Source organism: Pelobates fuscus, chromosome 5, assembly GCF_036172605.1.
Source record: "Pelobates fuscus isolate aPelFus1 chromosome 5, aPelFus1.pri, whole genome shotgun sequence".
NCBI classification, from domain to species: Eukaryota; Metazoa; Chordata; class Amphibia; order Anura; family Pelobatidae; genus Pelobates; species Pelobates fuscus.
Genome location: NC_086321.1, coordinates 352,191,521 through 352,211,305, shown reverse-complemented (window position 1 = coordinate 352,211,305; position 19,785 = coordinate 352,191,521). Strand labels below are relative to the sequence as shown.

Sequence of the window (19,785 nt, the reverse complement as noted above, 5' to 3'; positions counted from 1 at the left end):
GCGACCTGGCTTCAAAGGAGCCCGTGTAGACATGGTCTCGTAATTGAAAAGTAGCCTGTTTAGGTAGGTGAGTTTCCTGAAGGTATACAACGTCTGAGTTCATCCTTTTCAGGGCCCTAAACATTAGACGTCTTTTTTGGGGGGCGTTCAGACCCTTGACGTTTAGAGTGGTAATCTTAATCGCCATCGTGTGATAGATTACTCCCCGCTAACGCTCTGCTGCCACTGTTTGTATTAGGGAGGATCTCCTGAGCAGTCGGGATCCGCGTCGGGATGGTCCACTCGTCCGCCCCCCCCCAGGAGCGAAGAAGGGTGGGAAGGGTCAGGATGGGAAAAGAAAAGAGAAAGACAGAAGAAAGGATATGACAGAAAGAAAGGCATCCGGACAAAATCCGATGCGGTGAAAATTCTGGTCTTACAACTCGCCAGAACATTTTGGGTAGCGAGGGCCCTCGTTCCCTGCACGATCAACGCGTGGAGGATACTGAGGATCCCTAAAGCCCCGCCCACCCGCGCCCTAAGCATGCTATAGAGACCTTACCGGCATAGTGGTATCCCGCCCCCAACCATCCCGGATCCCACCCGATGGACATAAATTACGGTAACCCCCTTACCGGACTGTCCCCAACCGCCAGTTAATCTCTCACCCCTGAAAATACCCCGCAGCTAATGAGGGGCCGCTGCTCCCTGCCTCCGGTTAAGCCACCACTACCATTCCAACACATGTCGCGTTTACAGTATCTACATTAGGTTTTTACACATTGGCTGATCATATTCTCTCCCCCTGTTTGTTTTGGATTTCGATAGGATAAATGCGACTCGGCTACCAGCATGCATCAGGCCCTCAAACAACTAAATGTAGCGATAACCAATTTTTAAACATGCATAACACGCAATAAAACGTAGATTAGTAGAGATACACATGCTTTGAAATGTTCCATACCGGAGGAAGGGCAAAGGGTGCTCTTTGTCCCCATTTCCCCCGTGTCATCATACAATTTTACCCTGAACATATATACATTCATTTTTGTTTTTTAAAATATTTTGCTGTTTTTCGTTGTTTTTTATATTTTCTGTAGTGCAGCAAAATGCAGCTAGGCCGAGAGCACGTAGCAGGCTATCAACCTACATCGCTCCATGTCCTCTGTGCTCCAGCTGCATCCCACAATTTTACCATAAGCATATATACAGGTAGTGACAGAAAGTGCAATGTAACTTGGCGAGTGGTATACATCAAGCTATGGAGACTACTAAGCATTTCGCCCCCTCTGCTCTAATTTTACCGTTTGAATTGAACATATAACATATATACAATTATATATTTTTTTTTGGTTTTGTTTTTTTTGTTTTGTTTGTTTGTCGTTTCGTTTTTAATATTATGGGGATAAGCAAAATAGCACTAAGCTAACAGCTTACTTCAGGTTCTAAAGACTGTCCCGGTCCCTGTCCCCCATGCTCCGGTGTCTAAATGGAGAAGCAAAGTGTAACTAGACTAGTCGTACAGACCGGGCTATCAAACTGCTGTGCCCCTCGTCATCTTTGCTCCAGTTTCGTCAAACAATTCCGCCCTAAACAGATATACATTTTACATATTTTGTTATTTATTTTTCATCATTTTTTTTTTTCCCCTTTTTTTTTCTGTTTTTTAAATTTTAACTTTTTTTTTAAGTTTTAGGTAACGGTGAGCAATACAGAGCCTGGTAAACCGGGCACCTCAGGCTATCGAAGTGTTCCGCTCTGTATTCTCTCCGCTCTGGTGTTTACCACACCATTTTAACAAATACAAATTAACATTTTAAATTTTAAAAATTTCGTTAAGTGTATAGCCGCCACACCCCAGACTCAGCAAGGGTGTAGCCACCATCACCCACAGAACCCCGACCCCCTCCACTCCCCCCCGGGGGCGCAGGGCCTCAGCCGAGGAAAAAAGGACCAGGCCGGAGACCAGGCCCGGACAGACGGGGAGAGGACCGAAGCCCCTACAGCCCCAACCAGGAAAATGGCGCCCCCCGGGGGGAGGAAGCAGAGAGGTCGAGTGAGCATTATTAGGGAACAGGGGCAGGGGAAAAGGACCAACAAGCAAACCAACCCGGAGAAGTCCAGTCCGATCCTCTCTCGTTGGAAGATTCTTCCCTAGGTAAGTAACACCCCGTGTTGCAGGAAAGGACTACAGGTAGAAGCAGCATAGCCCGAAACCCCTCCCAAACCAACGGCAAGCCCTCCCAGACCCTAACGGGCAAAAAAGAAAAAATACAGCCCGGTGACAGAGGAGGAGAAGGGCAGTCCGCAGCACTCCTGCAACTCGAGGTAGGCAAGTCCGCAGGCCCAAAGGACATGGCTGGGCAGCGTCCACAGGGGGGGGGAGGGGGGGGTACCAGGCTATAAAAATAGAAAAACAAACCCACAACTTTGGGCTCCATCCCGTACCCCACCCCAATTAAACTTTACTGAAAAAACCTCCAGCCTTCCGCAAGGCACTGGTTAGCATAGGCCTGGGAGACCAGGGAAACCAGCTAGAAGGGAAAAAAACGATGCAGGCTACCTTCAACTGCGTCCCCGCGATCCTGCCTCCTTCCACTCCGACACCAAACGAGGGAGATCCTCCGGGTATATCGCCAAATCGGGTAGGTCAGCAGGCGGATGTATGCCCAGGCCGTTTAGCATGCGGCGGGGGTCCCCTCCCGGTGCGAGTACATGCACTCGATCTCCCCGGAACACCATCAGCTTGAAGGGGAACCCCTATGCATACCTGATGCCGGCTGCCCGCAAGGCCTCGGTGATGGGCCGCCAATCCCTTCTCCGTTGCAGCGTGGAGGGAGCTAGATCTTGAAAGAGGGTAATCTCGTTACCGGCATATCTAATGGGCCCCTCTCGGCTCTTTTTCATCAACGCCTCCTTGGTGCGGTAGTATAGGAAGCGGACGACGACATCCCTCGGGGAGTTGGCGTCGTTCCTCTGGCCCCTAAAGGCCCTGTGAGCCCTCTCCATGTGCCACTGATCGTCTGGCAATTGTGGAAGGAGCGGTTTCAAGACGGTGAACAGGAGCCCCTGTAAATCCTCACCAGCGCTCTCAGGTAGGCCCCGCAGGCGGACATTATTTCTCCGGGACCGGTTGGCTAGATCTTCAAAGGCAAGGTCCATCGCCACCAGCTGGGTCGCCATGCCATTGAGCCTGTCGACAACCGCGTTGTGGGCCTGAGTCGAGGCCTCCATGCGGTCTTCCAGTTTCGCGGTACGCTCTCCCAAGGCCCCAATCTCGGCCTGGAGGACCGCTGTGGATTTGGCGATTTCGCCTGCCAGGAACGTTTTCACCTCGGCTAGTGTAGCCAGTATAGTGTCCCGGTCGTCGGGGGAGGCCTCCCTGTCCGCACGAGGTGATGCCTGAGGGGTCGCTCCGGCGCCATCTTGGGGCCCCGACCTGCTCTGTTTCTGTGCCGACATGAGGTCTAGGACTGATCCGCCCGATTCCGTGCCCCGTCTTTGCTGTCTTTTAGGGGGGGGCCTCTTCTCCATGTCAGCAGGTATCTTGGGGTAACCAAAAGTCGGGTAAGGTCGCTGATTTTAGCTATTTTGGGCGCGTTTCGCCGGGAGCTCTAGTGAGACACGTCTAGTCTCATCGACGGTCAGACCACGCCCCATAAGAAGTAGTTTCTGTGAAGCAATAAATCCAAAATGTACACAAAAAATTAAATCTGAGCATTGGCGTACTGACTTTTTTCAAAAACATTTCGGATGGTATTTAAGCCTGCTAAATTGGGAATGAAAGTGTAAAGTCTCACTATGTCCCAGGTGAATGATATACATGGGTTATCTATCTCCAAAGAAGAGAGTTTACTTAGAACATCGCAACTATCAAGTATAAATGACCTGGACTTACTGACAAGAGGCTGTAGTACTCTGTCCAGGAAGAGCAAAAGTGGCTGAAGGGCAGACTCACTACTGGCCACTATTGGTCTACAAGGAGAATCCACCAGCCTCTTGTGGATCTTAGGTAGTATGAAAAAGGTGGGCATAATCGACTGTTCCTTGATAAGGTAAGTTTTTAAAGTTTGATCTATAATACCTTTAGAGACATAATGAGTGAAGGTGTAGGATCTCTGGGACAAAGGTGTTAGAGTCCCCTAATTTTTGCTCAATTTCTCTAACACAGTCAATCCTATTCATGAGGGGCTTAATAATGAGGTTACGGTTATTCTTTAACGATTGTAAAGCCTGATACTCATCTGTAGTGAGGTTGGGGCTCTGATGGCCATGAGCAGAGGATTGCAACTTCTCCAATTATTTATGGATGAGTCTGGAAAAGACCGGTGGGCTAAACGAGCTCCGGTTCCATAAATGAAAATCTTTTACTGTCAAGGTCTCTGAGGTCTGGGCCAGACTATCCTCAATTAATTTAGTTGGTTGATTAGAGAGAGAAAAAAAAAACTTTAAAATTAACTGATCTTAAAAATCGTTCCACACTTAAAAATAAATAAAATTAATTAAAGTTAGCAGTTGGACAAAATGAAAGTCCCTTAGATAATACCTTAAGTTCGCTTTCACTCAAGGTGATGTCAGAGATATTAACTACAATCAAGTCCTTCTGCTGGGATTGTACATCCTGGGATGTTTTTTTCTCCCGGACTGGATAAACAGAACCAAAACTTGATGTAACTTATAAATGGCAGAGAATTGCACAGTAAAACTTCAGAGGCATAATCTGTACACTAAAACTGGTTCACTAAGCTAAAGTGGTTTTGGTGACTATAGTGTCATTTTATGTGCTCTGCCAAATTATCTGAGATTGTATTCTACACTAATACACCCTTCAACGTGCCTTCAAGACGAGCTGTGAAACAAAATCTAACGCTAAAAAAGTATATTGCAAAAGACAAAAAGGAAACTACTAATTGCTATTCCCAAAGCATTATATTAATATCGAAGGGTGAGCCAGTATCAGCATCCTTTCACGTGAATAGTCTGAAAAACAAACTTTGGAGGATATTCTTTGATCAAAAACTGTGATGGGAAATTACAAAATATCCAGGTGCAAACAAAATTAGATTTGCCCTGAATCTCCTCAATGAAGTCATATTTTAAATGATTTTAAAACAGCTAAACATACTTATATTGCTTTACACATAGTTCTTTGCCAAGTATAAGGTAGTGGTGACAATTCCTATCACTATCAAATAATTAGCTTGAAATAAAAAAAGATTAAAATGCTATTGTTGTTACATGCTAAGATGGTAACATTGTGCAACACAGATAACAACTGAGTCATTAATTTCTTCATAGTAATAACTGTGTATTGAGTGCAGAGTCCAGCAGATAACATCAAGTACAAGGAGTATTCCTTCGAGCCTTAAAGGAGAACGATCATGTTCAACAACTGCAATCACATTCACTCATAGTTTGGGACATTTCAAATGGCCAAAAAGGATACTTTCATTTTATGGATTGCGACCTTCGGTTATTACTTTATGACCTACTGATAACGATTTGAGCAAGTTTTAATTTATTACAACGTGAAACATCTTATTTATTCAGACTCATTTCTAAACACATTGATTATACTATGAAGTCATGCAGTCATACATACATGCCAAAAAACCCCTAACAACAAAAAAAATGCATATACACAGAAATCCAACAGAGATTTATGGGGCTTCTACTAAACATAAAAATATGCATACGAGGGGGCGGGGCCGATCCGCCGAGCTGGACGGTCGCATGCGAGTTCAGCTCCTGCTACACATCCACAATTATACACCCAAAACATGGCAAACGACCTAATAAACCGACAGCACGGGTAATCAGTACCACAGAGACACCGGAGCCAGGGAGAGGCTGGCTACTGGAGCTACAGTCCCCTGGAAGCGAGGCCCTCGACGACCGAGTGGGGGCCTATGCTGGCGGTGAGAGGGACAGACGGCCGCTGTCCCTCTATCCTGCCTCATGGTGCCGAAATGGAAGCGGAGACCCGGGTGGACTCGGCCCTGTCCCCCCCCCCCATGGACCGGTGGGGGTGATCCCGGTCCTCACCTAGAGGCTATACATCCAGGGCCCAAAGACGGGGCCATCCCGCTCAAGCGCCTGACCGCACCACCCAAGATGGCGGATGCCATGTGCGCCAAGACCGGCGGGGGTGACTGCTCCATCATGGAGAACAAAACGACTAACAAGGCCTACATAATCGAGCCCAGGGGGCAAAAAGAACTCAGGCCCATTATACCAAGCACCGCAGCCCCGCGAGCAACCACCCATTAACCCTCCTCACCAGCTGTACCATAATGTACCATAATGGTTGCAGCACCGGCTTAGACCGAACACTACTCACCCATACCAGCGACTGCCGTCCCTGCAACAGGATAAGGTACTCCCGCGACGGGGCCGACTGCATACCCACCCTGCACACATCAAGCAGCACAGCGGCCCAGAAGAGGTTCCCACGGGCCCCCCCAACACACAGATGCATCAATGAGCCTCCAAGCATCCCCCCTAATGGACACTCCCCGCCGGACGTCCAGAGGAGGCACACTTTGCTAGCTGGGGAGACTAGCAGCACTACCCGAACACCGACGGACACCCACTCCTGGCCACACCGACACAGTTAAGCAAGGACCCGAGACCACAAACAAGACCTCAGGCCCACCAAACTAACGGCCCCTGGAGTATAAAATCAACCCAAGAACTCTAGACCAGCCAGGGTGATATACCTCTGCTATGCTACTACTCAAAGATTATCATTTCTTACCAACGTGTTTTAATCTTTCCAGTGTGATATATTGTTTAGCATATATATAGGCATGCTTCTAGTCACCTAACTCATTCATATACTCATACTCAGAAATTCATGTAATCTTACACAGGATAAATGTATGATTATTTAGACCAGATGCCACTGTATAGAATGCATGTTCCTTTCTCAAGCATACATAAGCATAGCTGAGCATAACCAAACCAACATTGAGAAACTAAAAATTAATGAATCTCACAGTTGCCGGCATAACTAATCTACTCGCAACGAATTTAATCGTGCATATAGCCTGTCTTATAAATAAAAAATGTGCAACTGCTTGTCGCCATGACATTGTATACATTGCCTTGCCTGTGCCTGCTGTGGTGGCATCACAGGAATGTTTGTAACCTATACTGCACCAAAAATAAAGAATTATAAATAAAAAAAAAATAAAAAAAAATAAATATGCATACAATAAAAAATAGCGGTGGAACTGGCTGATGAGGTGCGAGGGCGATTTATACCTTGGTTAGGTACACATTCGAAGCGTTAATACCAACTGTAAACTAGGGTAACTAATTGGGATGACTTAGTCACTAGTAACTTATAGCTTTATATAAAATGCCACTGATTTTCTTAACAAATTAGGCTCAATTTAATATTTCGGATAAGCTTTTCAAATTATGAAATATTTTGAAATATATTTGAATAATTTGATATATTGACTTGTTTTTGTTTTTTTTAGGTATGCATATTTTTTTTAAATTTTTTATATTTTGAAAAGTCGAAAAGTTTTTCAAAAAACATAAAAAATCATTTGAAAATTGCATCCAAAAATAGTAAATCAAGGCCTAAGCCAGATCACATAGATACGTGAAATTCCCCGATTTTACTAGTAACATGACGTAAAGTCATGATTTTATTAAAGACACAGAGGCGAGTATTATGCATATCTCTTTCTTTATTTCCTCAGCAGCAAAGATAGAGGAATATAAATATTAGAAAATTGAAAGAAAAAACTGTATAGGTACACAGGCAACCAATAACATAACAGAGGAAGTGGCTATATAATGCCTGTGTCTCCCACAATCCCCCTCTTTCTTGCGAAAAACCGAAGACCAGGTAAGACGAACGATATCCCACTTGGCCAGAACAGAAAACAGAAGCACTCCAATAACTTCAAGCTAAAAGAGAGAGAGAAATATGGTAATAACCAAACTTAAAACTGTGTGCTTACCAGTCAAAACTGTTGGTCATTCATAGAAACAGAACCGAAATCTGAAAATACAAAAAATATAATTAGTATAAAAAATAACATACACAGCATACGTAAGTGTTGCGGACCGTTTCACACACAAGAGGATAAAACCCAGTTTAGGCGATAATCCCCTTTCAGATAGACCAGCAGCTACTGCAATCACCAATCTCCCGAACTCCAAACTGTACGAATCTTCCAACTCCCGAACTGGAAACACACGAACAGTAATCACCAAAAACGGACCAATATGCAACATACCTGAAGAGTCCAAAGCGCATCTCACTCGCAGACCCCACACCGGGAGGGTGGGAGGGAATAATACTCGCCTCCGTGTCTTTAATAAAATCATGACTTTACGTCATGTTACTAGTAAAATCGGGGAATTTTATTAAAGACACGGAGGCTCATATTATGCAAGTTCAAAGCTTTGCCACCACTTGAGATGCGATGTGTTCAATTGGTTTGAAATAGAAGTCCCGGAAGGTCGACTCTCGAGACCAATCTGCTGTGCGCATGATGTCCTCTGGACGGCAACCTACTGTAGATGCCTTCGAGACCATGGCACGTCGTACAGAATGAGGTGTAAAGATAGATGTGTCTATACCCGCCAGGGATAAAAGCCAACAAATCCAACGTGCCAGGGTCGGTGTCGAAACCGGCCGATGAGGTGCCTTAAAGGAGATGAAGAGAGGATGTCGATCAGACGAACCAAAACGTCTGTGTAGCATCCAGGCAAGCCTTCAGACAATCTACTGGACAGAGTGCTGGGCACTCCGAGAATCTGGGATACACGAAGGATTTTGATGCCGACTTAGTCCTCCTAGATATGTTGAAAGCAGCACCTTCAGGAGTAAACACAATGGCACCCCAGTCAAGGGCCCTGACATCGGAGACCCTCTTACAAGAGATCAAACAAAGTAGCATAACCAGCTTGGAGGACAACTGCTTGAGAGTCAATTCCTGGTTAGGGTACCAAGCCGACAGGAACTGCAACATAACGTTGACGTCCCAAAAGGCCAAAAAACGCGACCGAGGCGGACGGGCGAGGCGAATACCCTTAAGAAGGCGACATACAAAAGGATGCCTGCTGACGGGTAAACCGTCCAAACCGCCGTGTCCGGCAGAGATAGCCGAGCGGAAAAGATTGATCTTCTGTACGCCTTGCCCGAATCGAACAGGAACATGAGGAACTCCAGGATCAAATGGAGAGGGGCAGGTACGGGATCCATTGCCTGTTCCATGCACCAACCAGACCAAGACTTCCATGCAGCCCAGAGCCCAGGTGTTATCGAGGAGCAAGAGAGTTGTCTGTGGAACGTCTGGGACAACCCAGCATCCCCTGAAAGGGACCATGCTATCAGGGGCAACTGATGACGTAACACCAGTTAGTGCGAGTTCCCATCCGGATCCATAAGGAGGTCCTGGAAGTTCGGTAACAGACGTGGGAAGTCTATCGACAACTCCATCAGTCGAGGGAACCATGGTCGGGATCTCCACAGAGGGGTGATCAGAGCCAGACAACAATCGTGACGACTCAATTTCAAGATTGTGCAAGCAATCATGTTGAATGGAGGAAAGGCATACAGGCGGCCCGGCGGCCATTCCTGAAGAAAAGCGTCCGTCGCCACCGCCGCCGGGTCCGGTCTCCAACTGTAGAACTTTGGTAATTGAGTGTTCAGTCGAGAGGCTAACAGGTCCATCCCGAATCGTCCCCACAAACTGGCCAGGCTTCGTAAGACCGAGGCGTGCAAGTGCTAGTCTCCCGAGTCTCTTAAATGTCTGGAATTCCAATCCGCTCCCGAATTGTCCAGACCCGGAATAGGTTCCGCCGTCACCGAAACATTGTTGAAAAGGCAGAACTGCCAAAAATCTTTTGCCAAGAGAGCCAACATCCTGGATTTGGTTCCTCCCAGGTGATTTATGTAGCGGACCGCCGATACGTTGTCCAACTTGAGGAGAACGCAACAGTTCGCCCGCCCAGGGGTAAGGCTGCGAATCGCAAAAGCCCCCGCCAGGAGTTCTAGGAAGTTGATGTGCAACGACTTCTCCGTGTCGGACCATCTGCCTCCTGTGGAAACGTCGCCACAGCGAGCACCCCAGCCGTGCAAGCTGGCATCGGATTCTATGACCACGTCCGGAATGGAACCGAAAATTGCCCTTCCGTTCCAGGCTTCCATGTGCGCCAGCCACCACACCAGCTCATCCCTGGATTCCTCGTCCAAACATATCCGTGACTCGTATGAGTGACCCGAACGGAGGTGCGACCCCTTGAGCCGCTGGAGGGCCCGGTAATGCAATGGGCCTGGGAATATCGCCTGAATGGAGGACGCCAGCAGTCCGATCATCCTCACCAACTGCCGTACCGACAAGTCTGAAGCTCGAAGAGCTTGTCGAAGTTCCTTCTGGATGGCCTTCATCTTGGACTCTGGCAAGTACAGGAATTGCCGTATGGAATCCACCTGGAATCCCAAAAACTCTATCGACTGGGCGGGGGTCAGGACCGACTTGTCCCAGTTGATCAGAAAACCTAGGTTTTGCAAAAGGTTGACTGTCCAGTCCAAATGCAGTCTCAGGCATTCCACCGATTGGGACATGATCAAGATGTCGTCCAGGTAAATAATCAGGCGAACCACCCGGGTACAGAGGTACGCCACCACCGGCTTCATTATCTTGGTGAAACACCAAGGGGCCGAGGAGAGACCGAAAGGAAGGCAGGTAAAACGCCAACGCCGTCCGTGCCAGGTGAAGTGAAGGTAGCCCCTGAACTCCACCGCGATGGGAACCGTGAAGTATGCATCCTTCAGGTCTAACTTGGCCATCCAATCTGACTGACGCAGAAGATCTCTGAGACAATGAATGCCTTCCATCTGAAAATGCTGGTAGCGCAGGAATGCATTGAGAGGGCGGAGATTTATCACTGGACGGACCCCGCCCCCTTTCTTGGGCACTAGGAAGAGATTGCTCGTAAAGCCTGGGGCAGCAAACGGCAATTCTTCGATGGCGCCCTTCGAGAACATCTCCTCGACTTCCGTGGAGATCATCGCGTCCTGCTCCGGTGAAGAGATAATTCCCTGGGGTAGAAAATTGGATAGGCAGGGAAACAAACTCTAGGTGATAACCCTTTACGCATTGCAGAACCCAAGCATCGGAGGTTATATCTGCCCACCTTAGGTAGGATAAAGCCAGCCTCCCCGCTACCCGAACTTGAGCGAGAGGGGAAGAAAGGGTACTCACCGTAAGGGCGTCTTCCCGAAGTGCCTCCACGGGGGTATCTGGAGCCCCACGATCTCCCTCTTGCCGGAAAGAAGGGAGGCGTTCTCGGATCTTGGAATCCTCGGGAGGTTAAAAAGGAACCTCTGGTGGCACGGAACGAGCCTCGGAAACCACGGCCGGGTGGACGGTTCCTGCTACGCCCGGCCCCTTCGAAAACCTTGGGCGCGAACACGCGCTTCATGTTTGCCTGCGCCTTGTCAATTGACGTAAAGGTCTTGACATAAGATCCCATGTCCTTCACGAAGGATGTGCCGAACAACATCCCCTCATCAGCCGAATCAGGCTCCACCACGCTCATAGCGGCCAGTTTAGGGTCTTTCTTTAGGAGAATTGCTTTGTGTCTCTCGGAAGACATAGCCGTATTAGCGTTTCCTAGAAGGCAGATAGCCCGCTGGACCCACCCAATGGCCACATCGACGTCCAAAACAGAGTCCCCAGTTCTAGCGGCGTCAAGAAGCTCGTACAGCTTTGACAGGGGGCCCAGCGTATCTAGTATTTTGTCCTGGCATCCCTTCAGGGAGTGATCAAGACCCTTCTTAGGCTTCCAGCCCGACTTATTTAGAAATTGGGCAATCTGGGGATCAATGTCCGGGGTCTTACAGGCAGCGCCAGGGAGGGAAGGCCTCGGGCACTCGGCGCGCAACTTATTGCGGCCTTCTTTGGAGAGAGGTGTGCGTATCCGTTTAGCCACATATTGGGCGATATGGTCCGGAGGGACCCATTCAGCACACCGCGGGTGACGGAGGTCGTCCGGGTCGAACAAGGGGTTACCCTGTGGGTCAAAAAGCGCTTTACTATCCCCAGCGGGACCTGGCACCTTCCCTCTGGGGTTGGCAGAGGACCCAGAGGGGGTGATACCCGTAGTGGGTAAGTCCTCGCCCGACTCACCCTCAATAAAGGAGTCGTACTCCATAACATCGGAATCATCTTCTACACTCTGGTCGGTATCCGACCCATCATCCAGGGCTCTAGCCTGTTTCCATAATCTAGCCTTTTTAGCCCGGCCAGGGGCTCTTGTGCGCGTGGGGGGCGCGCTATCTGCGACCGCCAGAGGCGTGTCAGTCATGGCAGGTAAAACCTGCATCGAGGAGTGGGAGCCGATATGTCAAGACTTCGCCTTCGCCTTACGGGCACCTGGCACAGTTTGGGCAGGGGAAGGGGACCCCACACCCAGGGGGGCAGGGGTAGCCATGGAAGGCAAAATCATAGAGTGTAGTGACTGGGAAAAGGAAGATGAAACAGCCCCCATTGCTGAGGCAATAGCCTTTTGTATGGAGGAAGCCATAGTGGCCTCTAATAAGGCTTGGAATTCCTGAGAGGCCATAGCACTCTCTGGGTTATCCACTTGAAAATCCCCAGAGGGGTCAGTAGGCCCATCTTCCCTATCCTGCATAATGGCAGCAATCACAATAGGAAAGCAGCACTAAGTGGCACTGAGAAAAAGGAGTACTAAACAAAAGGGTTGAGTAACCCACAGCAAAACAAACAGAAAAGGGACCTGATCGTTGGTGTAGCAGGGGGAACCCAGAGGAACAGAGACCGACCGCACGGCAGGCTGATGGGCAATGCGAAGTACCGCCCAAAATGGCTGCCACACGTGGCAGAGTGTGACACGGACAGGGTCCCGGCGGGGGAAGGGGCGCGTTCACCCACCCGCACGGGCAGCCCACGAGAGGGACACGAGCGCACCCAGCCGCGGCCGCGAGGCAGAAAAAGGACCGCGCGGCAGAGGGTAGCGCTGGGAATACAGACAGGGTCGGGTGGGAGGGGAAAGATAGAGCCCGCGGTCGCGGGCAAAAACCCCAGAGAGCACCCCAGTACACCAACGATGTAGGGACAAAGTACAGTAAAGTACCAAGAGAATTAAGTACAGTAATAGGTAAAAATAAGCAAAATAACAAGAATTACAATAAAATATTTAAAATAAGTAAAATGCAATGAGTGAGAGAGGAGAGCATAAACAGGATACTTAGCTGTCTGAGGAAGCAGCAAAGAAAGAGGGGGATTGTGGGAGACACAGGCATTATATAGCCACTTCCTCTGTTATGTTATTGGTTGCCTGTGTACCTATACAGTTTTTTCTTTCAATTTGCTAATATTTATATTCCTCTATCTTTGCTGCTGACAAAATAAAGAAAGACATATGCATAATATGAGCCTCCGTGTCTTTAATAAAATTACCATACTGCTAACTCTGGATGTAAAATCTCTATATAGTAACATCCTACATAAAGATAGAATTACTGCCCGTTCTAATTCCTGTCATTCCTCAAACATAGGCTGCAACACACTGATGGAATTATCACCATATTAATAGAATTTATTCTACTTGCACAACTGTTGCAGTGTTAAAAACACTTAGCAACATTTACATTGCACTAAGATACCATTTTACAATTATAATATGGATATATTTCAGCAAGGAGGACATATTATTGTAAATGCTAACAGGAACATAATGTTAAAGAAACACTAGGTAAATATTTTTTTTTTTTTTTTTTTTTTAATTCTTTATTTTTTATGTACTTTGAAAGAATACAGGTATGCTCATAATGTCACAACAACATTAGTAAGCCTTCGGTGTGAAACAACAAACAGTGGTATGACATTAGCAGAAACAGTACATTTTTTTTGAGAGTGTAAAACACGCTAGGTTTAAGCTAGGCAGTCATGTCTAAGTTGGTATATATCCATATTATTGTCTAGAAGAACATAGCAGGACATTCGATTCAATCTTACAACAAGTACTGTTAGGAGTGCCCATATGAGTTATGGGAGTCTACTAAATGGTAAGCTCGTGTGGCATCGCAGGCTAGGCATGCTAAGATTAGTGTCGCCAAGGCTGACAGCGTAAGGTGTTAGGTTGTGTATGCTGTGCTAGCTGATTAACGCTGTCATGTTATACAATGTTGTGCTACCTCTGTGCAGGTCTAAGTTGCAGTGTCAGGTAAGTAGACATTTACAATATATAATGGTGGGTGCTATATATGCGTGAATTTAGCTGAAAGCACAGATTTTGATTACCAAGACATGAAATAATAAGTTGAGAGGGCATGTTTGAAACTGAAGCTTAATACATAAAAGTAGTGTTAACAAGAAAAGATTGTACTAGCGCTTAAAATTACCACCCCATGTTAACCCTGAGTCGGTCTGGTGAGAGTCCTTGTCGGCATTTATGGCGATCCTTCATTATGCAGCATAAGTTCCCGTAGTGTGGCGGGATGTTTGATGGTTGCCGTAGTACTTGTAGTCCCATATAGTGGTGATGGAAGGGGGGGTCTAAGTTCCCCTCCTGGGTCTCATTCTGGTTAGCCGGGTGCCTGTCTGAGAGAGTCTCTGCTTGGTGGTTGTGGGTGGGCAGCTCTTCTGGTGCAGGCCCTTTGCAGGAAGCCGGGTGGTGTGGCAGGTTAGTCCTGTTCGTTATGACGCTTGCCCTTCAGGGTCTGCACCCACCGTTGTGTCGGTCTCTTGCTCGCCGGTACCCTCTCTGGGGTAATCAGTGATCCGTCCGTGTGGGAGCAGGGGAGGAGGATGCATCCGGCGGCTCTCTCAGGGTTGCCATGTGGTCTCCGCCATCTTGCGATCAGACTCTCGCTGTTGGTACGGCTCTTCATTGGGTCTCAGGGTGGGGACCGGGATCTCCCCCGCCGGCCCAGAGGGGGGGGGAACAGGGCCAGATCCGCCTGGTTCTGCCGTACCGCTGGTGGGCAGGATAGCCGGGCAGCGGCCGTCCACCTTGCTCACCGCCCGGGCGATCTCCATCTTGCAGGGATCACCCCACTGAGGGACTAAAACCTTGCGGCAAGCCTCTCCTCAGGACCAGGGTTGCTTCTAGCGTCGGGGGGCTCAGCTGCAGGTTGTTCGGTGCGAGTATTGCTGGGTTTTAGGGGCTAAAACTAGGTAGCCTTTCAGGAGCTATCCCTCCGTACGTCCTCTCGGCATGGCCGTCCGGCCCCGCCCCCCGGTAAATATTTTTTTATAAAGACTTACACAAACAAAACAAATAATAACGGGACTCGCAGGACCCAGCATTACATATATACTGTGGATAAGTCGCACAGGTCTCACAAAAGTAAAAAGTGGTAAGTATTGTAACTGCATTTCATGCTTGACAATATTATGCAGGAGAAACAGTCATTATAAAATCTTGTGTATGAAATATGTATAGTATGAGTTAGAGTCAATGCCATGACTGTGACTACTATTTGATCAGAGTGGCCAGCGGCGGGTGACCTTCCTGCAATGTGGTCGATGTCCTGGATGGGATCTCCTGGTGACCTCCGGCCTAGATGGGCGCTTAGCTCTGTGGTGGAGGGCTTGGAATGCAGCTTTGCCCGAGATAAGCCCGTTCCGCCCCATGACCTCTGCCGGCTCCACTACCCTGTCATGAGTAGGGGGCTTTTGGGCAGTGCGCTGCTCCAGCTTCTCCCAAAAGCAGCGAAGCAGGTCACCCAGGCGTTTGTGGAGGGGCTGAGAGGGTACAGGTTCGGTAGCGTGGTCGGCAGCTGCCCTTTTGCTAGGCCCCACACGGTTTGAGTGCGGGCTATAGCGGGCATCAGGTGCCGGTGGTAGCAGGTTGGTGAAGGAGTGAGGTAGAGCATAAGGGGGAACGGAATAACCCCTACCAGTCCATAGGGGGAGGGGGGGGACGGAGGCTCCATACAGGTTCAGTCGAGAATCGTGGCGGCGGGAGAGCGGACGTCTCCCCCTGCTTCTAGGCCTCGAGAAATTATCAAGCGGAGCAGACCGGGACATCAACTTGCGTGGTACCTGCAGAAAGGTCACAAGGTCCCCTGTCATATGACAGCCTGCTTGAGCCCGGTATCAGCTCCAGTTCGGGTAGGTTCAATAGAATTTGCAATAACTCACAGGAGCAACTGCAACCTGCGTCCGCTTGGTTCTGCAGTCAGACCCGCCCACTCGTATCCCACTATTGAAGACATCGATGTCAAGTAACTAGCAAAAACAGCGCGTCTTTAGGTTTCACATAAAAAAAAAACAGGACATTTATTTCACCCTAGAGCACTGGATGCTCTGAAGGGGTATCACACTAACATACTCATGGTGGAGGGGGGGAAGGGGGCGAGGGAGCGGGCGTGCTTGTCATTGGTGATGACATAACATGCCCACTTTCTGGCCTCTCCCCTCCTAGTGGTCTGCTCTGCCTTTAATTGCCCAGGCTGAATTTTTTTTCCCAGTCCGGCTCTGGCTGTCAGCTCAGATGATACTTTAAGACAGAAATATAGAAAAGCAATCCATCCTTCACTGGCAAAATTCTAAAACAGACACATTTAAAAAAAAAAAATTATATATTTTTTTATTTGTAATAAATCCAAACAACAAATTTGCAAAAAAACTCAGCTCACATCATAGAACCACCAGTCTACATGTTTAATGCACTTTATCAAGACCACAGTTAAAAATACTGCTGCAGCAAATATACACCCTATTCCAAATTATTATGCAAATTCTATTTAAGTGTCACAAAGATTAAATATTTTGTTTTTCAGTTTAACTCATGGATGGCATTGTGTCTCAGGGCTCTTTTGATCACTGAAAACAATTTCGGAAACCTGTGATAATTAGATTGCCAGGTGAGCCCAATTTAAGGAAAAACTACTAAAGGAGGGTGTTTAGGAAGATTTGAGGAAGATTTCTGCCAGATCCATGCATCGGATCAAGAGAGCAGCTGCTAAAATACTATTACATAGCAGCAAACAGATATTTGAAGCTGCTAGTGCCTCTGGAGTCCCACGGACATGAAGGTGTAGAGTCCTCCAAAATCTTGCAACTGTGCATAAACCTTCTATTCGGCCACCACTAACCAATGCTCACAAGCAGAAACGGCTGCCTTCGGCAGAAAAATACATGAAGACTAATTTTCAAACAGTCCTGTTCACTGATGAGTGCCGTGCAACCCTGGATGGTCCAGATGGATGTGGTTGTGGATGGTTGGTGGACGGCCACCCTGTTCCATCAAGGCTGCGACGTCAGCAAGGCGGTGGTGGAGTCATGTTTTGGTCCGGAATCATGGGAAGAGAGCTGGTTGGCCCCTTTAGGGTCCCCAAAGGTGTAAAGATGACCTCTGCAAAGTATGTGGAGTTTCTGACTGACCACTTTCTTCCCTGGTACAGAAGGAAGAACTATGCTTTCCGTAATAAAATCATCTTCATGCATGACAATGCACCATCTCATGCTGCAAAGAATACCTCTGCATCAATGGCTGCTATGGGGATAAAAGGAGAGAAAGTCATGGTGTGGCCTCCATCCTCCCCTGACCTCAATCCTATTGAGAACCTATGGAGCATCCTCAAGCAAAAGATCTGTGAGGGTGGTAGGCAGTTTACATCCAAACAGTAGCTCTGGGAGGCTATTCTGACATCTTGCAAACAAATTCAAGCAGAAACTGTCCAAAAACTCACAAGTTCAATGGATGCAAGACTTGTGAAGCTGCTATCAAATAAGGGGTCCTATGTTAAAATGTAACGTGACCTGTTAAAATGTCTAAAAAGTTAAAATGTTGTTATAAGTTTGATTGAAATAGCTTTTGATTTCAGTAAATATGCTGCAAACACAACAAATGACAATTTTAAGTTCTTTACAACCTATAAAGTGTTTTGAAACTTACTGTGCGTAATAATTTGGAACAGTGCATTGTAAGTTTTTTATGTTTTAAAAAAAAAATACTGTTATCATTAGGAGGTTTGTTCAATAAAATTTGAATTGTACTCTTAATAGTTGAATAGAGAATTATGCTGATCCCCACCAAGATATTAGCAGCAACTAACAAAGTCACAGTAGGAGACAGGCCTGGACAGGCCGTCGGGAAAACCTGGCAAATGCCAGATGGTGATTATCTCCCCTACTGGCTCATGCAGAGTCGGCACTTTCCAACTGTTTTCCATGACGAGCTGGTGGAGAGATCAAAGATCTCCCTTACTGACCCACAGGCACTTCAGCCGGCATGGGAGGAAGAGAGTAAGATCGGGGTGTTCTAGCTTCCAGCTCTGCTGGGTTCTTGCTTTTGCCAGGTCGGAGCGTTGTCATGGTTCCCATGGCAACTCTTCAATCTCGCGAGTCTGAACCCCAGGAACTGCTTGTTAGAGTTTACTCACCACCGGACCACTAGAGCTTATAAACAATGTCCCTCCTCCCGGAGAAAATTAAGAAGGGAAAGGGGATATAAAGTTTAATACATTTTTAAATTAAAAATAATAATAATTTAGTTTTGCTCCCATCTGCCACCCCCACACACACAATACCCCTTTACACACACACTTCACCCCTCACTCACTCACACACTGCACCCCACACCCACAGACGCTAGACCCCTCACACACACTTCACCCCTCATTGAAACACTGCAACCCTCACTAACGCACTGCACCCCACACCCACACACTGCATCCCCCTCTCACACACACACTGCATCCCTCACACACACACTGCACCCTTCACACACACATTGCATCTTAAACACACACTCACTGCACCCTCACACACACTGCACCCCTCACACACAAACATTGCATCAGCACACACACAGAAACACACTGCAACCACCCCCACACACACATTGCACTCCTCATATAATGCACCTTTCACACATGCACACACTCATAAAACACTTCACACACACATTGAACAACTCACACACACTAAATCCCTCACATACACTGCATCCCAGACACACACTGCAAACCTCTCACACACACACACACACACTGCACCCCACACAGTAGATTTCCTATAGCCTCTACATATCTTATACACACATTCTATCAGTTACACACACTATATCCCTTACACACTCACTGCACCACTTGCACACACTATATTCCAGGCAAACACACACTACATTACTGATACATACTCTGGATCCTCTACACACACACTAGATCCCCTACACACAATCTGAATCCTCAACACAAACACACACTACATTCCTGACATGCACACTCTGGATCACACTAGATCCCCTGTACACAAATACACACTCTACATTCCCTAAACACACACTCTTTAAAGCCCCTACACATACTACATATACAGCCCCTATGCACACTCTCACTATACTCCCTTTACACGCTATGCCTCCTATATACACTCTCTCACTCTCTACAATCCCTAGCCACACATTTTACACCACAAACACAACACAACTGAAACTGACCTATTTACACAAATTACCATACCATACCACACATGCAGCTCACTCTACACAAGCAATCCCACAAGCAGCTTCCAATATGCTTTCATGGCCCTTTTGCCCTATGGTATCCCACTTATATAGAAACCAGAGACAAGTCACAAGCACACACAGGGCATGCATGTCATTAAATTTGCTTGTGCTGCACAGTTGAAATACAGGGCCTTTTTCTCATGCAAGAGCTCTTCAGCAGAGCTCTGCGCATGGTCTGCCATGGAAGCCATTGAACCATCATGTTCACTTTCAGAGGGGGCGTGCTTGTCATTGGTGATGACAAAACACCCCTCTTTGGACCTGCCCCTACTCACTGGGCCGCTGTGATTA

General features: G+C 47.6%; 1 protein-coding gene across 1 annotated transcript in view; it reads left to right on the top strand.

Annotated features, from left to right (window-relative positions):
- The window catches only part of CREB3L3 (cAMP responsive element binding protein 3 like 3), a 63,316-nt gene that overhangs the window by 19,546 nt on the left and 23,985 nt on the right, over positions 1-19,785 (top strand). The window lies entirely within an intron of this gene.